Source organism: Nymphalis io, chromosome 3, assembly GCF_905147045.1.
Source record: "Nymphalis io chromosome 3, ilAglIoxx1.1, whole genome shotgun sequence".
NCBI classification, from domain to species: Eukaryota; Metazoa; Arthropoda; class Insecta; order Lepidoptera; family Nymphalidae; genus Nymphalis; species Nymphalis io.
The window spans coordinates 12,627,084-12,648,665 of NC_065890.1; the positions used below are offsets into that span (position 1 = coordinate 12,627,084).

The 21,582-nt window shown below is 33.2% G+C and overlaps 1 protein-coding gene across 1 annotated transcript in view; it reads right to left on the reverse strand.

Annotated features, from left to right (window-relative positions):
• LOC126781265 (leucine-rich repeat-containing G-protein coupled receptor 5) overlaps positions 1-17,875 on the reverse strand; it is a 263,720-nt gene extending 245,845 nt beyond the window's left edge. Inside the window, exon 1 of the mRNA XM_050506159.1 lies at positions 17,568-17,875. The gene's annotated coding sequence lies outside the window, so the exon portion shown is untranslated. The remainder of the gene's footprint in view (positions 1-17,567) is intronic.
• Positions 17,876-21,582: the final 3,707 nt, after the last annotated feature.

The following is a 21,582-nucleotide window of genomic DNA, read 5'->3' on the forward strand; positions in this document are numbered from 1 at the left end:
CTTCAGTGTAGTGTCGGGTTAGTCTTGCTCTGGGATCTGCAGCATGACTACTGACAGGTGATTGAGCTGTCGTGTACAGCTGACCGTAGAACTTCTCAACCTCTTCCAACAGCTCAGATCTTGACGTGACTATTCTGCCATCCTCAGTTTTCAGCCTTGTCAGTTGACTCTGACCAACAGACAGATCTCTGGCGAACACTTTAGAGCCTTTGTTCCGCTCGATGGCCTCTTTAATGCGCATTGTATTAAATTGGCGAGTGTCGCGAGTTAGAGACTTTGAAATCCGTCTGTTGATCAGCCGATAGCCGGCAGCATCAGCTGGGGACGTCAGAATCATTTTCCGTCTTTCCTCCATAAGCCGTAGGGTAGAGGCAGAGATCTTTTTGGTTCCTTTTGTACGGCTGGTCTTGAAGGTCTTAGACCCAGCCGTACGGACAGTTTCCACAAGCCTGTCGTTGTATGTGTCCACTTCCTCGCAGTCTGCTAGGCAATCGAATCGGTTTTGGAGTTCGAGCTGAAAGGCTTCGGGATTTCGGATTTGAAGAGGTGATGGTCGGAGCGTAGACTTCATCAGTCGGGACCTCTGGAGTTTAACATTGATATTTAACGAGCCTCTTACGAGTCTGTGATCGCTCCCAGTTTTGACTGCATTGATCACGGAGACGTCATTAAATATTTGTCTTCTCGTCGACAAGATGAAGTCTATCTCATTCTTGGTTTTCCCATCAGGGCTCACCCAGGTCCATTTACGCTGACCTGGCTTCTTGAAAAAGAAGATCATCATAAAGAGTCCCTCCTTCTCCATAAAGTCGGCCAACATCTGGCCCCGAGGTTTGCGGTCTCCAATTCCATGAGGTCCCACCTTTAACTCATCACCGAATCGTTTGCCCAGCTTCGCGTTGAAGTCCCCCATTACAACAGTGAAATGAGTCTTGTTGGTATGTATGGCTTTAGATAAATCCTCATACATGACCTCAACCTCATCGTCGGAGTGTGTCGAAGTCGGCGCGTATACCTGTATGACCTTCAAAGAATACCGCTTGGTGATTCTGAGTATAAGGTACGCCACCCTAGCCGACACGCTCTCGATTTTCACAACGTTGTTAACGAGGTACTTGTGGACTATGAACCCGACACCACCTTGAGACAGTTGATCGCCCTCTCGGAAATAGAGAAGGTTACCGGATTTCAGGATCATCGTATCCTCCCCCTGTCTTCGGACTTCGGATAATCCGACGATATCCCAGTGTAACCTGCTCAATTCTTCCTCCAGTTCGATGATCTTCTCGTCGGTCCGCAGTGTACTCGTGTTATATGTTGCCAGGGCCAGAGGTCGTCGGTGTTGGTAACACGAAATCTGCCGGGGATTCTTAGCACCCCCTGCCCCGCCGTTACCACAGCTGTTACCAAGGCTAGGAATAGCAGGGCTGCCGGGGACTAGGGGCCGTGTTTTAGTTGCGCGAATCATGAGGGGATAATTAATTATATATAATTGATGTGTTATTACTGTAATATAATAAAAAATTAACGAGGCAAAATACCATAAATGAATGATCAACTTCGAAGTTGTTATCCTTATTATATATTGTAAAGTAAACTAGACTTTTGATTACATATAATTTACTTTTATTTTGGTTGCGGATTCAATACTAGTAATATGACTGTGCTTAGATAATGATTACGGGTATTTTGTTATTTCAAATCTTTAAAGAAATAGAAGGAAAGCGCAGCTTTGGGACGTTTAGGAGCTGTTACTAATACGGTTGATTTATATAAGATCACACTACAGTGTGATCTTATATAAATCAACCGTATTAGTAATACAAGAAATTCAAAAAACATGCTAGTTGCCATTCATGCAGATTGTATAAATATTGCCAATTTGAAACGTTTTTCGAATAAAGATAAAAAATATACGACAACAACGTAACTACAATTTATATTATCTATCGCCGCCCACAATTGTTTTAGTAGATATTTTTTGTATGTATAAGTCAATAAGGGCGTATTTCGTTTGCGTCTCACGTCACGCGCACAGCATTGATAAGTAGCCGCTACGTGCGCGCACTCTTCGCATTCTCGCCTTTACTGCCACTCGATTAGACTGGCTTACGACGTCACTCACGATGGAAATATGGAGCAATTTTCCTTTAGCTATGAATTAAATTTGTTCAATTTTTTTTATAAGTTTTCTTTTTAGGTTTTATTACTTACTAGCTACCCGTAACGCTTTCGCACGGGTACAATAACAGTCTATATAAAACGATTATATTAAAGAACAAACATATAAATAAATATTTTTGTTTTTTTTTAGACCTTAGCTTTCCTTCGGAAATCACCTCAACAAAGTTTCATCACAATTGGAGAAATAGTTTAGGAGCGCATAGAGGATACAAACAAACTCAAACAATTAATCTTTATTTATTAAGAATAAAGCTAATTATTTAGAGGTGACATCCACCTAATTGTATTTTTTTAAAAGGAAGTATAGTTAAATTTTTTTTTTATTACAGGTAGGCGAACGAGCTTATGGACTACGAACCTTGGGAATCAAGATGCTATGTCCCTTGTACCTGTAATTACACAAGCTCACTCACCGTTCAAACCGGAACACAACAATACCAAGTACTGCTGTTTTTGGTAGAATATCTGACGAGTGGGTGCTACCTAGCAAGACGAGATCGCACAAAGCCCTACCACCAGTAAATTAATTCATTTGTTTATTATATTACTAAGAATCTTTTCCCAACTACTTCGAGATTATTTGTAATAGCGAGTTGTATTCGTAAGGTTATCGGTAACAGAGACTTTATAGATTGTAAGAAGCACTCATAAAAATAAAAATACCGCATATATCAAACAGACATTATTATAGTAATTATATGTGTGCATTGCACACAAACAAATTGTTGTTATGATCACGTGACGCATGACGCTAGTATCAGTTATTAATTTGGGTTACCATATTTAAAATTAAAATAAAAACCAAGCCGTTCGATGTCTCTATATTGCCTAATTCGTTATCCAATATATATGTAATTGAATTTGTTTTAAATTATTATTAATTCAAAGAGAAAATAATCAAAAGAAATGGTAACCCTACCCATTTTACCACGTCACTTTATACAAGAAACGTTTATTCATAAACTCATGTTATAGGTCAACAAAAGCGTATAGTGTAGGAGCAATGCAATCAAAACAAAACAGCTTAATTATTAGCGTCAGTTATTCGCTCAGCCTTATTCACGTTGCGCACTGAATAATATTATAGAAAAGGTTTATTGTTTCCGCTATACAATGTGTGCTAGCTATTTCTATCGCCCTAATATTATAAGCACGGTTTGATGTTTGCAGTTCAATCACGTGGCCAAGTAATTTGAATTAGAAAGATGAACCGTATTCTAGAATAACTAGTTCATAGCGATATTATAATAACCTAGCTACAATAATGGTCTACATAAAACGTTAATATCGTAATACTTATAACTGATACGTTTTTCGGACATCTTATTTTTTTATTGAATAAGAAGGCGGACGAGCATATGGGCCACCTGATGGTAAGTGGTCACAAAACGCCCTGAGACAATGGCATTGTGAGAAATGTCAACCATCGCTTACATAGCCAATGCGCCATCAACCTTGGGAACTAAGATGTTATATCCCTTGTGCCTGTAATTACACTGGCTCACTCACCCTTCAAACCGGAACGCAACAATAACAAGTACTGCTGTTTTGCGGTAGAATATCTGATGAGTGGGTGGTACCTACCCAGACGAGCTTGCACAAAGCCCTACCACCACTTCAATATTTATCGCCATATTTTAGCAAATTTACACAAAACTTTAATGAATTATACACCGAAACCTTCCTCATTAATCATTCCGTTCATTGGTGTAAACCGTATGAAAATCTGTTCAGTAGTTTTTGAGTTTATCGCGTTCAGACAGACACGGCGGAAGACTTTGTTTTATAAAATGTAATGTCAACAGTCTCGTTGGTTTAGTAACGTTGTATGGCAAATAAGTTTCAGGCTTTCTATTCCGGTTTGGGATAATATGGGTTTATGTTTTTTTTAGTAAAAAATTCTATCTAGACTGAAGTCTTGGTCTTGGGCCCGAAGTCTCTTCAGTCAGTCGGTTCAGACAGTGAGGAAAGTAAAAAATTCACAGACTTGAGCAATAGTGAAGTATCTAAGCATAGCAACTAAATTCGTTCAGAAGGACATAAAAAAATGTAAAAACATGAAATGAAAATTGTGAAACGACCTCTTTATTATTAAAAAGATCGTAAGTAGAAAAGCCACGACTTCTAACAACCTTATGCCCCTAATGTAAAAACTTTACAAGAGGGAAGTTATGTTACAAAAAATAAAACTTGAACACACTAAACTCGAGTAATTTTAAAATCATCTCTCGCTCGTTTCAAAGTTGTAAGTCCTCGAGAAGTACTTGAAGAGAAACTGTGTCTGTGCTCGATATAAAAAAAATAATAACTGTACCCCGACTATGAGATAAACAAATAATTATAAGCGGATAAACACAAGTTAAAACTACATGACTGATTCAATTATATCTAAAATTATAGAATATAATATAATAATTCATTGGAAATACAATTATTCAACAAAAGTTTATTTATTATACTAATAAAAATGCGAAAGTAAATCTGTCTGCCTGTTACGCTTTCACAGCTAAACCACGGAATTAATTTAATGTAATTTGATATGAAGTAAGCTTGACCCCCAAGGAAAGATATATACTACGCCTTTTATACGCAATGCTTGTAAAGCCCCCTCCCCCCAATACGCGGCATACCCGCGAGTGTAAGCTAGTTATCGATATATTATTTAAGGGCGATTGTTTTTTTTGCGTATTTCGTTTCGACAAGGTTTTATCTGCCTTGCTTACTAACTTATTGCAATAATATAACATTATACCGTCGAGATGGCCTAGTGTTAAGAACGCGTGAATCTTAAGCGATGGTCGTGGGTTCAAACCCGAGCAAGCACTACTGAATTTTCATATGCTAAATTTGTTATTATAATTCATCTCGTGCTTGACGGTGAAGGAAAACATCTTGAGGAAACCTGCATGTGTCGAATTTCACTAAAATTCTGCATTATGTGTATTTCAACAACCCGCATTGGAGCAAAGTGGTGGAATAAGCTTCAAACCTTCTGCTCAAAAGGGGAGAGGAGGCCCTAGCCCAGCAGTGGGACATTCACAGGCAGTTACTATACTGTACTGTATACCGTTCCGTTAAAATATATATATATATTTAAATGTAAAATATTTTGTTCAATTGTATTTGCAAAAAGTTCAGTTGTATTTGCAATTTTCTAAACCAGATTTGGACTTATGTAAATCCTCAACACTGCATAAACAAAACCTCTCAACGGTACCGAGATTCTTTGAATTAGCACCTACAATCCTACATACTAAATATACACACATCTTTGTCTATTACATGTAAGCTGAAAGAGATGGCAATGTTAAACATTGAATAGTCGTTGCAGGTGCGTCGCGATCGACAAATATTATACATTGAAACATGCATTCGATTGTCGCCTTTATTACATAAAAATAAATATTATAATAGCGTGACATACAATATGGCGTAAGTTAATTATCGAAGTGGGACTTTTGACGACTCCGTTACTCATTATTAGGTGAGCATTAATCATTTAACAAAACGGAGTTAATTTCCTTGAAACATATTTAGTCTCGAGAAGTTCTACCGCCAAAGATGTTTACTAACTTAAAGTAAAACGTAACAATTTTTAATTTTAAATAAACGTTCTTTAAGATTGACTTGAGTCCAATAATATTATAAAGTAACAGTTAAAAAGTATAGTTACATCCTGTTCCAATGCTGGGCTTTTTGACGAGGTTTGGAGCTTAGTAAATATCGATTTAATGCGGCTTCTTGGATAATGTAGGTTTCCTTACGACGTTAACCTTCACCGCCGAGCACGTAATGAACTATAAATACAAAAAGCACACAAAAATTTAGTAGCGAGTGCCCTGGTTTGAATCCGCAATCTTCGGTTAAGATTCACGTGTTCTAACTACTGGGACATGTCGGCAATATTATTATAACGCCTTCAAAAAAAAAAGTAAAAGTATGGTCAGCATACAAAATTTTAAATATTTATTATATTGAATGAATGAACCGCTTTCATATTCCTATATTAATTATGTAATGAGATTAATTTGAGCTTGTTTTGACATTATTTGATTATGCAAGTAAATAACGGAATAGCTAAAATTAACAATAACACAAATGTAGTATTTATTTCAAATAAATATTCTAACCAAACTGTTTAAGCTGATGTTTGGGTTTTTTCTGGTAGCCGTAGGTGCGAAAGGGATACTGAGTGAGCGAGGAAGATGGCACGAGATCAGTCATTTATGTCTTTCCTTTATTAACAAAGGTTCTATTATATTGTCTTTCTTTGCTTTGATATACCTGAAAGAAATATTTTTAGGTATACTCTAAAATTCTTGCACAAAATTAATTCAAGTATTTTGCTTGCTGGTTAAGAAAATAAATCATCGTTTAAATCCATCGCAATAAGTATTTACATTAATATAGTATGACTCTTATAGTAAGGTTTAAAACGAAAAATAATTACTGTACAGTACATACAGTATTCTCTTTGAAATTAAGAGAATTATGTTTCCATTCATCACAAATATTAAAGATGGTTTAAAGCTTCCCCTCTAACACGCCTTCGTTTAACGACTTCAAATAAAATTTAATTAAATTCATGGCGAGGCAACACTTTGAAATGCGCACGTTTACATACCATCTGCCACAATATTAACATATCATTCAAAACGTGAAAACACAACGCGTTTTTTTTTTTTAATTTGAATAAGGCAGGATGTTAAAAATCATTTTTTAAACCATAACAGTCTATCATTTAGTTTAAAGCTACCAAAAAATTTGTAACATTAGCACCGAGTAGTGTAAAAAAAAACTATTACTGATCCAAACAAGGTCCGTGTCACGAACTAATAAAAATGTTTATTTTAAATTTAGAACTGACAGCGCCATGACAGCTGTCCGGCGGCCATTATCCCCGCAGCCGCGTATGAGCAAATGAACCGTTAAAAATAACAATTTACTCAACATTTTACGCGATACACGCGTTACGTATTTCCATATCGACTTGTCTATTACATTATTTATGGTTACGTAATTGGGAACCGCATTGATTAGATATTAAATAATGGAGCGTGACATTCGAGCATCTGTCTATTCATTGTTTACATTACCGGTAGCACGTGTTGAACTGTGGGAACAGAAAGGGCATCATAAAAAATACATTCGAAAGTCATGATCACTTGAGTTTGTTTGCCCTTTGGGGTTTTTACTTTTTTTTTTCAAACGCACCTGCCTCTCTTGCATCCCAAAATCGATAAAAGCGCCGTTAAGCCCTTAAGTTTAAGTTTGAAGCCATTAACGAAAACATTAAAACGATTTAATAGCGTAAATAAAGCGCTAAAATGTTGTTATTTTATTAGCTTTTAATTCCCACTCAGCGTAGCACGGTTTTCAAAAATAGCATTTCGTTTAAATGTGGTTTTTGAGTATGGACATGAAAATATGGAATACTTACTTATCTTATTATCGCCGCTTGTAATTAAGCTTGTAATTTTCTAAGTTAAACTGTTTTATTAATTAATACAGGTCTATTTTTTTATAATATAAAATACATATTGAAATAGTATTATATTAAACCGACTTCAATTTTTCAATTTGAGTATTTACTACAACCATTAAAACGGTATATATTAATTAATTATAACTTAGAACATAAATTAAAAACATTAAGAATAACATTTTGCTTTATTGGAAATTGTTCAAAATGTTAAATTTAGATTATATCAAAAGTTAACAAAGTTGTTTCTTCTCGGAAATGCGCAAATATAATTCGTCAATATTATCGTAATCTTTAATTTAAACCTTATTGGATAAACAGTATATATAAATATATAAATTTATCTTTATATACAAGCAGAGAAACACATAAATATTTCAATCTTAGCAATATAACATTTATTTCGACCGTTTCTTTTTTCCTTGAGATTTTCTCTTCACGCGTAGAATGTTATTTATAGTATTAATTATAATTTAGATGAAAGTATAAATGTGGCTGTGAGGTTTTTTGCTTTCAACATCTGAAGTACATATTCGTCGAAGTGTCGTGATACAACAGTCTGGTATAGGCCGCTCGAATTATCGATACGTTTGATGAAAGAGGTCGTTTAAGAAGTTTAGTTTTAATTGCATACGTGTTAACATAAGTAACAATATAAATAATAAAGGAAAATATAATTTGTGGCTCGAGTCTGTATGTTTGAACGCGCAAATCTCATTAATGTCTGAATTGTATAGTTCGTTTTGCTTGTTGTTCGTTATAAAGGACTTTAAATCAGGAAGGTTATAGGCTTTATAACTTCACGCTATAGCTCTAAGGAACAGAGAAGTAGCCATGAGTATCCAAAGGCAAATTGTAAGAAACAGGCATATTCTATATTTGTATAATCAAAATTAAATATGGGAATTACCGCAAAGCATATAAATTAACAATCATATTTGATATTGTTCTATATAATTATAGATAAGATCGTTTGTATTAACAGTAGCGATAAATTAGTAACGTAATAATTTACAAAATCTTGATTCATCTGATTAAATCTTGGATACGATTTTGAAATTATAATTGATGCAATTTGCGGTACTAAAGACGATACGCCTTATGATGTACATTCCCAATAAATTATAGCCCCATCTTGGCATTGATATATAAAAACACCGGTAAGGCTGTTATTTGACCGTAATTAAATGCCTCGAGGTATACTCTATCATTATATAGGAAATGAGCTAAGTAAATTGTTTTCCGTCCAGACTAAATATTATTGGGATATCATTGAAATTACTTTAATTTTTATGAATCTAAACCTCTTAGCATCGTTCATATTAAAAATATACCATATTTTTTTAATTAAAAATGTCGACTTTGTCTATTTGCTTTTTATACTTAATCTTTAAGGTAAACAAATTGCATTTATCATCATCATTTATTATTTTAATCGACTAAAAAGATCTTCATCTAATATTCGTTTTCGACTACTATTCAAGTGCGGTCTCACGGTCTTTAAAGTTCATCAGGAGTGCTTTTTGCATTAAAAAGTTATGATGTATGTATGAAAGTGATCGTTTAGTGTTTTTGTTAAAGATCTCAATTTGTTATTCAGCATAATTCATTTTATTCAAATGCAATTTACTGTAGAAATTGAAAATTCTGTTCTGACATAATATTAATTGCATTTTGGTGGTAGTTGATATTAAAATAAGCGTATGTCCTTACTGATATTATTCTTTTGATTCGAAATTCAAATGTTTTCAGATTACACTCAGAAAATACTAAATCTTTAAATAATATATGTAAACAATAAGTAGCTAGTAGTAACAAACGAGTAAAATATCTAACGCAGTAAAGTCGAATGCATTATGTTGAAGCTCCTTAACGAATTTTACAAGAATAAATTCAATTCAGAATATCGATACCATCAAGATGTTTACATAAGACCTCAAAAGAAAATGTGACGGAGGTTTGAATTAATAAAAAGAAAAAGAAAATTTCAAATAAGGTTTACACAAAAAGTTTTTATTCGTAGACAAAATACCTCTGATCTTCATAATTATCTTATGAGCCATTTAGCTACCAGCCCGTGTACTAAACAACTAAAACATAATGTTTAATTTCACACAAAGTTAAAACCAGTTTGGGTTGCGAAGGGACAAGTTGGTCTTGCCCTGTGTCTAAATGAATATACAGGTACCCCAGACTTGTGAAGAATTTTAAGGAGAGCAATTTAGACCTTGGCTTCGTTACTGAAGATTAAAAAAAAATCCATTACTGAACGACTAAGTCGCGTATTTTTTTAAAAACTTAGATGAGATTTGCAGTGATCTGAGATTGAAGTGTTAAAATTCTGAGGTTGAACGGACGATATAATGCGAGAACTCGTACCGTTCTTAAATGTGGATGTTTTCTTAACTACGATTTAAATTAAAAAGCTTTCGATGTGATTTTATATTACATAAATTTAACGACAACCCAACTACAATGTGTTGTTACTACAATAAATTGTAATATCCTTATATTCCTATAGCTATGCTTGTTTATTTTTAATATATTTTATATCTAGCAAACCATACTAACATTTTAAATGTGAAAGTAACTGTTTGTTTATTTGATACCCCATTCATCACGACTAACAAAGCACTGACTTGCATTGAAAGCAATTACAGTAAGATTATATTATGAGCCGAGATGGCCTAGTGGTTAGAACGCGTGATTCTTATCCGATGATCGTAGGTTTAAGCCCGGGCAAGTAATACTTAATTTTCATGTGCTAAATTTGTGTTTATAATCGATCTCGTGCTTGACGGTCAAGGAAAACATCGTGAGGAAACCTGCATGTGTCAAATTGTACTGAAATTCTGCCACATATGTATTCCACCAACCCGCATTGGAGCAGCTTGGTGGAATAAGCTCTAAGCCTTCTCCTGAAAAAAGCCTTAAAGAGGCCTTAGCCCAGCAGTGGGCCATTCACAGGCTGTTACTACTACTACTAATATAAAACATCAGACGAGCATGTTTGCATACCTTTTACACTACATTTTAATGAAAGTAGAAGTCGTTAAACTTGCTGAAAAGTCGAACATATAAAAAGAATATTTGGCCTACCAATAATCTTACAAAATTTTGAAACTATACTACTAAATACGAATTACAATAATAATAAAGTCCTCCTGACCGATTTCGGCTACGGCGGCAAATATCAAGAGAGATTAGCTAACTACGCAGGAGATATTATAGTGCACAAGTGTGTGCGCAAACACAGGTACACTCTATTCCCTAACCCTCATAATCCGATGGGACGGCAATCCAACACGACCGGAAAGAGTTCGGGCGCAGGACCAACGGCATTACGTGCTTTCCGAGGCACGGGAGTGTACACACTTCCAACTTCAAGACTCCGGGCTGCTACTGAAAATTTTCTGACAGAAAAACCCAATAACTTTTTATTGGCCCGACCTGGGAATTTAACCCAAGACCTCCGGGTCTGCGGCCTTACATCAAGCCACTAGACCAACGAGGTAGAGGCAATACGAATTATAACGTAATGTCTATGTTCATCTTATGGCGAGCAGTTACAATCAGTTGATCCAGTTTGTTCGTTAGCTTTCCATTTAGAAGTACAAAAAAAAACAAATAAAGATATTTATTTGTATATAACTGTTCTATATATGTATATTTTATGTCAGTGTCTTTAAATTGTCCGTACCCGCATAGTCGCTTTGAATGACATTTCCATACTGAATTATTTTAGAATCGAATCTTTTATACAAAAATAAGATGAGGATTTGTCATTTCAAGCAAAGAAATCACAAATCTTTTCAACGTCACTGTAGCGAAAACACGATTTTCTTTAACTTACAAATTTAAGAAGGCTGTACTGTCTGTCTTTAATAGATTATTGAATATTCTCAATCAATACTCTTAATTATCTAGATGCCTTTTTAGAAAGTTAGATTTTGGAAGGTGACTGTAGAATTGGGAAGCCTGTAAATGTCCCACGGGTGGGCTAAGAACTCTTATTGATAAGAAGGTTAGGAACTAATCTCACCTGCTGTTCAAATGTCGATTGGCAATGTGACAGACTTTCAACAATCTTTTTTTTTTTAATAAAAAGCAATGCCCTTTTTAAAATAATTACTAATATTCCTATTAGGCCTCTCCCAAGATGCGCCAAAGCTCCTTGTCCTCCGCTTTCCGCATCCAGTTGGAGAGGCTATGAGGCTGGGAGAGGCCTATATTCAGCAGTGGACAACGATTGGCTATTGTTTGATTGATTCCTATTTACATCATTTTAATTACAACTGTTAGGTATGGGGACGACAATAGCCCGAGGTCACCGTTCCGGGTTCGAATCTGCGACATTTACATCGCTAGGCGGTCCATAAACCATTGCGCTATTGACGCTTCCATCTTAATCTTGCCAAGATAGTAAGTAGTCTATGTCGCTGTACAAGCGTACAGCAGATATTGTAATAAAACATGCAATCATTTAAGACAAGCAAAGGCAAAATTAAATTTAATCATTATTACTTATTGATTAACTTAAATTAATAACATTACAATTCAATTATCAACATTCAATTAATAACATGTTTTAATTTAAATGACCTAGTTACATTTAAAAAGTGTGTCATCTAGAAAGTAGCTTTTTTAAAGTGCTTTAGCTATACATACATGTAGTATGTACTTAGATACTGACTTTAATTATCCTGATAGAAACCTTAAAAAGTGCAACATAGAGTCGAGATTCGTAGATGAATTTCGACTTCACTTTTCATTGTTTAATTTTAATATCATCTCGTAAAAATAATATGCTTTATGTTTAGTTAAGCGCTTTACGGCTTCGCTCGCGTCACAATTTAGAATTGCTTAATACCAATTTTCATAGCTCTGTCTTCAGAAATGAAGGATTTTCATACATTTACATTTTACTGGCGGTAGGTCTTTGTGCAAGCTCGTCTGAGTAGGTACCACCCACTCATCAGATATTCTACTGCAAATCATCAGTACTTGGTATTGTTGTGTTCCGGTTTGAAGGGTGAGTGAGCCAGTGTAATTACAGGCACATGGGACTTAACATCATAGTACCCAAGGTTGGTGGCGCTTTGGCGATGTAAGCAATGGTTAATATTTCTTACAATGTCAGTGTCTATGGGCGTTGGTGACCACTTACCATCAGGTGGCCAATATGCTCGTCCGCTTAACTATTCAATAAAAAAATACAAACTTTTATGCCTTTATAACTTCAGAGTAAATTTTCATAATTCCTTAGTACTAACCTGCTGTGTAAAAGGAACCCGTAACCAAAATTTCGTGGTGTTTGCCCCAGTAGTGTGCTGATATGTTAGTCAGTCAGTTATTCTTTTATATATTTGTAGATTATTGTCATACTACAGTAAAAACCAGTGAATGTCCCATTGCTACACTAAAACCTCCTCTACCTTTTTGAGGAGAAGGTTTTGGAGCTTATTCCACCACGCTGCTCTAATGCGGGTGGGTGGAGTACTCATGTGGCAGAATTTTAGTGAAATTAGACACATGCAGGTTTCCTCACGATGTTTTCTTTCACCGTCAAGCACGCGATAAATTATAATCACAAATTAAGCAAATGAAAATTAAGTGGTGCTTGCCTGGGTTTGAACCCACGATCATCGGTTAAGATTCACGCGTTCTTACCACTGGGCCATCTCGGCTTTATTTCATACTACAAAGTTATTAAAATCATTAAGCAAAAATTAACTACTACTACGACTAAAACTTGATTATATAGCAATTGTATCTAATTATGTATGACTGTAGTCAGTAAATAAGTATTACTTATTGTAAATATAAATTGATGGTATATATTTATAATAGCTTGCGGGAAATAAAAACGGTTAGGTGTAAGTTGGACTGGTTTTGGGTTCAGTGCTATTTCATACTTCATACTGGTTGGTGCTCTACGCTTTGTGCAAGATCGTCTGGGTAGGTACCACCCACTCCTCAGATATTCTACCGCAAAACAGCAGTACTTGGTATTGTTGTGTTCCGGTTTGAAGGGTGAGTGAATTACAGGCACAAGGGACTTATCATCTTAGTTCCCAAAGTTGGTGGCGCATTGGTGATGTAAGCGATGGTTAACATTTCTTATAATGCCAATGTCTATGGGCGTTGATGGCCACTTACCATCAGGTGGCCCATATGCACGTCCGCCTTACTATTCTATAAAAAAATAGGAATTGACAAATTATTATTGTGTTGTTGTTGTTCATTGGTAGTTATTATTGTGTTTTCTTTAACTATGAATTGTGAGATTACAATTAATAATCCAAGATCCAACATCAATAGGATAGAGATCCTAAAAACATAGCTTACTTAGCGTTGAGCAAAATAAAACTTATCACGATTTAAAAATAAATAACAATTCATGCATTAACATCGAATCGCATTACATTAAACAATTTAGAAGTTCAAGATCATTTCAACGAAACACTTCTATAAAATTATTGTGTCACGTCAGAGCTCAAGTAACGTGTTTATAAACATTATATATGGCATTTGATGACAATTATAATGACCACGATTAATATTATATTTTATTTAGAATATAACTAGCTGAGTATCGGGTTTCGCTCGGGTTGTATTTGTTTTACAAATGCCAGTTTCGTACAAATGATCTCCTGACTGACTTCAGTCATGGCGGCCATTGTTATCGGAGAATAGCAAATTGCGGAAAAATTATTATAGTGCAGTTATAAGTGCGTCTCATCCAATAGGAAAGCATTCCGAAACAACCGTGTACTTTACATGAAAAACCCTATAACTTTTTATTGCCCTGACGCGGAGTTCGAACCTCGGTATACAGCCTTATAAACTGGCCACTAGACCAACGAGGCATGCACAAGATGGTTACGTAACCCAGTACATCTAATTAACTGAATACCAGTTTGTCAGATTAGTTCACGTTTATTGTCACTGTTCGCTCTTTAGAATCGTAGCGTGAAGTTACATAATTATAATTTTTTTTAATTCAGACAGACTAGATAATCACATTAAAAAATACAGTCAATTTTAAAATTACATATTTACAATGTTAGTATATTTGATCAGACAAAGAATAAAATCGATACACAATACATATATTAAATTATATTGACATCAGAACTAAAGGTGTGTACCAAATATCAGATCAACCTGTCCACAAATTTCAATTACTAAATTGGACCCAAAAAAATAAATAAACCAACAAACAGGGCAAGCTAAATAAAACCTTTTAAAAATATAAGATTAATTTACAATTACAAAACGAATATATACTTATTTTATAATACGAAAACGATATGGGCCACCTGAAGGTTAGTGGTCACCAACGCCGATAGACATTGGCATTATAAGAAATGTTAACCATCGCTTACATCGCCAATGCGCCACCAACTTTGGGAACTAAGATGTTATGTCCCTTGTGCCTGTAACTACGCTGGCTCACTCGCCATTCAAAGCGGAACACAACAATACCAAATAATGCTGTTTCGCGGTAGAATATCTGATGGTACCTACCCAGACGAGCTTGCACAAAGCCCTACCACCAGTAAATAAATTCAAAAATCGAATAACTAAATGTAAATACGTATTTTAAATATTTAAATATTAACAACCCTTTATGCTTGGTATAAAGGCTTGTATAATAATAATTAATAATAAACCTTGATGTAAATAAGAGGATTAGATAACGATATCTATATAATAAAAAAATTAGAAAGAAATAAGCTGTCAGATATATGTAAGCAGATAACAAATATAAAATACGTAATACATCAAAATATTGCTCGGAACAGTCAAATTACTATTGGAGTTCCCCACGAACGTCTGGACATCGGCCAAAATAATCAAGTGAGGCTGAATTCGTATATTTCATTTTATATTCCACTCTTTATTGACCGTTGCTTACCATTCGATTCAATTGACCTTCACTAGTAAACTACTCCACGAATGATTTCTTATAATTCGTGAATTGTTCAATTCATGATGAGTCAAAGAAAGATTGGTTTGAACTGTGAAAGCATTTCCATTCAATTGAGATTCAAGTGAAACTAGGAAAGTGGGTTTTGAATTAAAATGTAACAATTGAAATGTTTTAGCATTAAGAATTGAACGTTCCGTCGTACGAATAAACTTAAAATAATGAGCATTGTTAAAATTTAACGGTTTTGACAATTTCTTTAAATAGGCACGCGTTATTCAAATTTAATTTAAAATATAAAATTCAGATATTTTATTAAATTAAATTTTATGTTAGGCACAATTTCATTTTTTTTTTATTTAACACGATTTTTTATACTGAAACAGACACAATTCATACAGAAATTCGACCACAATCTTTATATTTTCAATATGGGGAAACATATTTATATGTAATTATAAATGGAAGTTTCTAACATATTTTATTGTTAACATTAAAGCACGTCAAACAAAACTACTGAAACTGTTTTGTCTTTGCAAGATGATATTAAGAATCAATATATGGACAAATATTCACGGACAAACATTTACAACACATATTCCGAAGAAAGTCCCTTTTGTCTTTTGGTCAATATTTTATTTCCTACATAATTAATTATATGTATTATACATATATACAACGTTATATGAAAATAATCGTTACCATCGGCTTAAGGTACTCTCTGACTCCAAGACGTATGGATTATACAATATATTCATATATAGTACGTAATACACAAACGAGGTTGGAGCTAATTAATATCCACAAAGGGAGCTTATGTTAAGCTAATATAAATAATTATATTATTAGCAATAATGTCTCTTGTCAAACGTGTTTTATAATTCTGTGTGAATATAATTAGAAAATCGCGACTCCTGTGTGGGCACCATTATCTTAAGGCATAGCAAAGTTATCTTACAATGGTAAACGTGCACATCTTACTATATATTGGTACCACTTCATTTTTGTTAGAACTAAAATATAATAACATTTAAGACCGAAATAAGTTATATATAGACACAATATAAAGTTTATTTACCGATTTATATTGCTTCTTACAAATTTATTATACTTAATATAATGTGGTGATAAATTCTAATAACTTTAATAAACATTATAACAAAATTCAATAAGTCTAGCATTATAGACTAGCATTATATTATTAACACTCGTGGCTTATATATATACTTTTCTGTATCCCTGATAACGTTTATACAAAGTTTCATGATTTGTTGAGTAGATAAAACGTGAAAGCGTTCCAAACAATAAAAAAGAACAAACTCAGTATCGCAATTATAATAGTAAGGATTAAAAACTCGTGTGCCGTCAAAAAACGCTTTAATTTAACAATAAATTTCATTTACCTATGAAAAACAGTAGTAAAGCGTATTTATGTTCATAACAATTATGGTTATTTACCGACTAGGTATGTTTACTTAGTAGTATTTCTTAGGTAACTAAAATGAATCATTGACTCCAAGGTTAAGGCGTTAAAATATGAATAATAATATACATACAATTCATAACAAAATCATCGGTCTATTTTTGTTTTAATAAATAATAATTTTCATTTAATATCGTAATCGTAATAACTTGAAAATTTTCAAATTATTTCGTAATGTGTACGAAAATTTCTAGTTTAAGTTTATTGTGATAATTATAATGCCTGTAGTTTTCTTTTTATAGGTATTAAGAAATGTTGATTTTGCTACTCAGTATTCAGTTCTCTATTAAAGTTTTTTTGCTGTATTTTTTAATACCTGTCATCCAATTTCTTAAACAATATTAAAGGAATCAACTTTATAGATAAGAAAATATCACCGTTCACTAACAAATTTAATCGCAATAACCTTGAAGTATTAGTCACAGCTAGAAACTCGTACAGTGAGAGAGACATACATTTTATTTACATTTAAACATCCAACATACCTTAACGAAAGCATCCAAATTAAAAGCAAAACCACCGAAATTGTTTCCAATTCAGAAACACTTTAGTTCACTTTGCAACGTTACACAGGATTGCACGCTCGCTGAGCACATCACATTTTGCACTTTAGAGAAACAAACAAAAAATATTAGATCCAGTTCGTCTATGCTGAAGTACTCTTTGTGATATTACACGTGAACACAAGCCAGGAGTTTTTAAAATTCGTACGTCGGTGAATACGCGCGAGCGGTGTTGTTACACGCAGCACGTCTACACGCGACGCGGGCGGCCGAATGACTGAGCTAGTGAGGGGAACGAGCGAATGGAGGGAGTGAACGCATTCGGCGCATCTGGTCGTGTGCGTGTAAACTTGCGAATTGTAGCAATCGAAGGCGTAAAAAAATATAAAATAATAACTGATTTTGCAATTAATTTGTATGTGACATGACATTACTTTAGTGTACTTATAGTTATTTATCTTAAACAAGTATTTGAAATTATTATAAAATAACATCGTATTAATTTACCATGATATGTAAATAAATGAATACTATATTATTTCATAAAAAATACTTAAATCAAATTCATTGAAAAATAAGGTAATTAAGTGATAAAATGTCAAAGTCAATTGCTTTCTATCTAAATAGCTTTTACTTCCATTCCCCTAAATAAAAAGAGGCAACAATAATTTGGCCGACAAAATGCCATCGCGTCTCGCAAAATATGTTACGAATGAAAAAGAAGAAAAAGTCAACGCCATGTTTGCATGGTGCTCGTTTATTTTCATAAGCCGTTTATCAGAGAGAGGCTGATCTTCCACAGAGTATGTCGCGTGATGAATATGTTTAACGTTATCTATACAATGATGACTAGGTATTCATCGCTGAATCATTTGCTTTTTTGAATTCTTGAAACACTTGAAACAGTTCGCCGAAGACTGTACATGTTTTATGACACAAGACAATATATCTAATATATATACATAGCATAAGTAAGTAACTAATGTATATATTTTATCTGCGTGGAATTCATTGATATTTTTTTTTTACTATGTTGTGATATCTATTATAAATTATGACAATGAATGTGAATTGTATTTTTTCGATTTGTATTTATTCCTAAGTAATTAATATTTATTTTTAAATTCATTCAATTTTAATTTCAAGTCATAATGTTTTTATGTTAAAATGAAAATTTAGAAATTTTATAGAATATGAGACTTTTGATCAGACATTCATTTAATCCATTCATAATCATCATTTAATTCATTTAATATATGTATATTGTAAGTGTGCTTTTACAAATAAATAAATATATAATCAGTAGATATTAACTTTCAACAATTTTGATTCTCGTATTATTGCGTAAAATGTTACGCTATACTTTGAGAGGACTATAAGGTTTATGGTCGTCCTTCGTCGTAATGGGTAAATAAGAAAGTGTAATGCTATCAATCAACGGTTAATACATTGAATATACGAATTTTCACGCGCTATGCTACAATATAAAAATATAACTAAATTAAAAAATTAAAGGGAGTTACTTTGTATGGGTTTTACCCATACGAAGTCGGGACGGGCCAGTTTTTTATAAATTCCATAGATTATAATATATGATTATAATATTAATCTATAATGAAATGACGAATATAGTGACAGCTAAAAAGTTGGTTAAATTAGTTGTACAATGGGAGCGTTTAGGGATGTTTTAGATTTGTATATTCACAATAAAACTAAAGATTTACTACAATATACAAAGTTATACAAAGCAGTGTAAGATAAATATGAAATCGGTACTAACGGATACGTTTATATCAAGATTGCGCGCCAATTTTATTACACAGATCAAACGGATAGTGGCAATTTGTCACGGCGCAAAATGGCCGACAGTACGACACCACAATACGTAACTTCGGGACGACAAGGGACTTTTTTAAGGATAATTTAGATAAATATTTACATATGTAGATAATGTTTTAAGCAAACGCTTATAATTATTTTTATTTCCTGTATAAATGGTATATTTCCATATTTACGTCATGTTCTTAAAACGATTTTCATATCTGGACTGCAACATTTTTCTTCTTAAAACTAATATTAATATTCTATATACTAATATGCAAAAAGTATTTACAATTTTTTTAATTTTATACAAACAAATATAGTCAAACATATATGTATTATAGAAAAAATATAAAATATACGTATGTAAAACGGAATAGGAAGAAAATGTAATAATATTTCATTATTTGTTTCCTTGGGAATGGTTTTGCAATTGGGCTGGTTTCCCGCTAAGATACGGGTTGTTGGCGTGCTCAATTGATAAAGGCGCTTACGACGCTTATGACAGTCATGGTTGTCGAAAGTTATCAATAATCATATTCTCGACTGATTAATGTTATGAAAATTTAAATAGAAAATATTTAATTAGTTTCAACATCATTCAACGAAGTCATACCTACACGTTCAAATATTTTATACTGGCAGGATAATTAATTTGTCAAGTTAGATATCTGTAAAGTGAAGTCAACGAGGGTTGTAGGACTTAATACAATTTAATTCAATAAGCGATTAGTATTATTTTGATAATTTATCAAAATCAGCTGGACCCACAAACAAATCACCTAATAAATATTATACAATAGATTTCACCATGTTGATACATTGCATAGGTAACAATAACCAAATTAAAATAAATGTACAACTCGTTAAAACATAATACAATGTTTTATTTATTCTCATTGCTTGTGTAGAATATCCTCAAAGTTGAATTAAAAACAAATGTTTACATGCTAGAGAGCGTCGTGATACTATCGGAAAAAGTTTGTTATAATTCCGTTCAAGGGCTTTGGGACAATTGGACAGGGAGCGAGTTTCATATCATACTTGTTTTGTACAAATTTAATATGTATGTAGTATCATGATATATTGTTTATAACAGGAAGGCAGAAAAGAACATCAGCCGATAGTCTCTTCTCCTAGCAGACATTTGGGCATAAAACATTAGCAATAAATAAGAAATACACGCATGTAACAAATTTATTTGATTAGCAACAATAAATTCGTTGTTACAACAACAAGTTGTTATTTGATTCGTGTTTGAAGGCTTACTGGATTAATCAAACTATACACACAATATATCAATAAATAAAATTATTTTAAGCAGTTGATTAATTAAGCACTAGTTGGACATATCAAGTTTATAATACTAGTTTACCTAGGTCGAATAATTTACACTTGTTTAGTAAACCAAAGCTTCCCACAAATCTTAAATTACATAGCCCATTATCTTAAATGTACAATGTTTGTGATGAGTATAAAAATAGTGTCGATCATAATTTTACGTCCATTGCATCTCCGAAAAGGATCGTACTGGGCAGCAAAATATATTTGTATATATTATTGCATAAATTTTATAGTAGATAGAAGTTTAGTATTAGGTTAAGATGTTGAATATTCTTTAAGTGCATTCTGGGTTCTTCTTTAAGTAATTGTGACACTTAGAATTAGTATTTACTTTTGTTATATCACATTATTTTAATCAATGTCCACATTGTTGAAGAATCAAATAAATAAAGAAGTATATATCCACGAGACGGTCTAGCATTAAGATCTTCCACTAATAAATTTTAAATTTTCTATTAAAAATACTTACTGTTAAATATGAGTGTCATTATTAAGTATTAGGTATTAAGTATTCATTCCGTTAAATTGGCTAGTGAATTTAAAAAATAGAGCAATTTAAAAATACCGAAGCCTTAACCAGAGAATGCTTGCAGGATGTAATCACATATTTATAGCTTAGTTAGGAATTCTTGCCTCCATCCTCTCGCTTCTTATCTGAAACTAAATCTCTACTTTGTGAACGGAAGACGGCTATTAGAACCTTACTGAGCATGAATGAAAATATATTCCTTAAAGAATATACAATCCGTAAAAGCTACTATTGTCACGGTCAAAACGATTTATCAATTTAACTGAAACGAATTTGAAAACTATTAATAGAATTACAACAAAC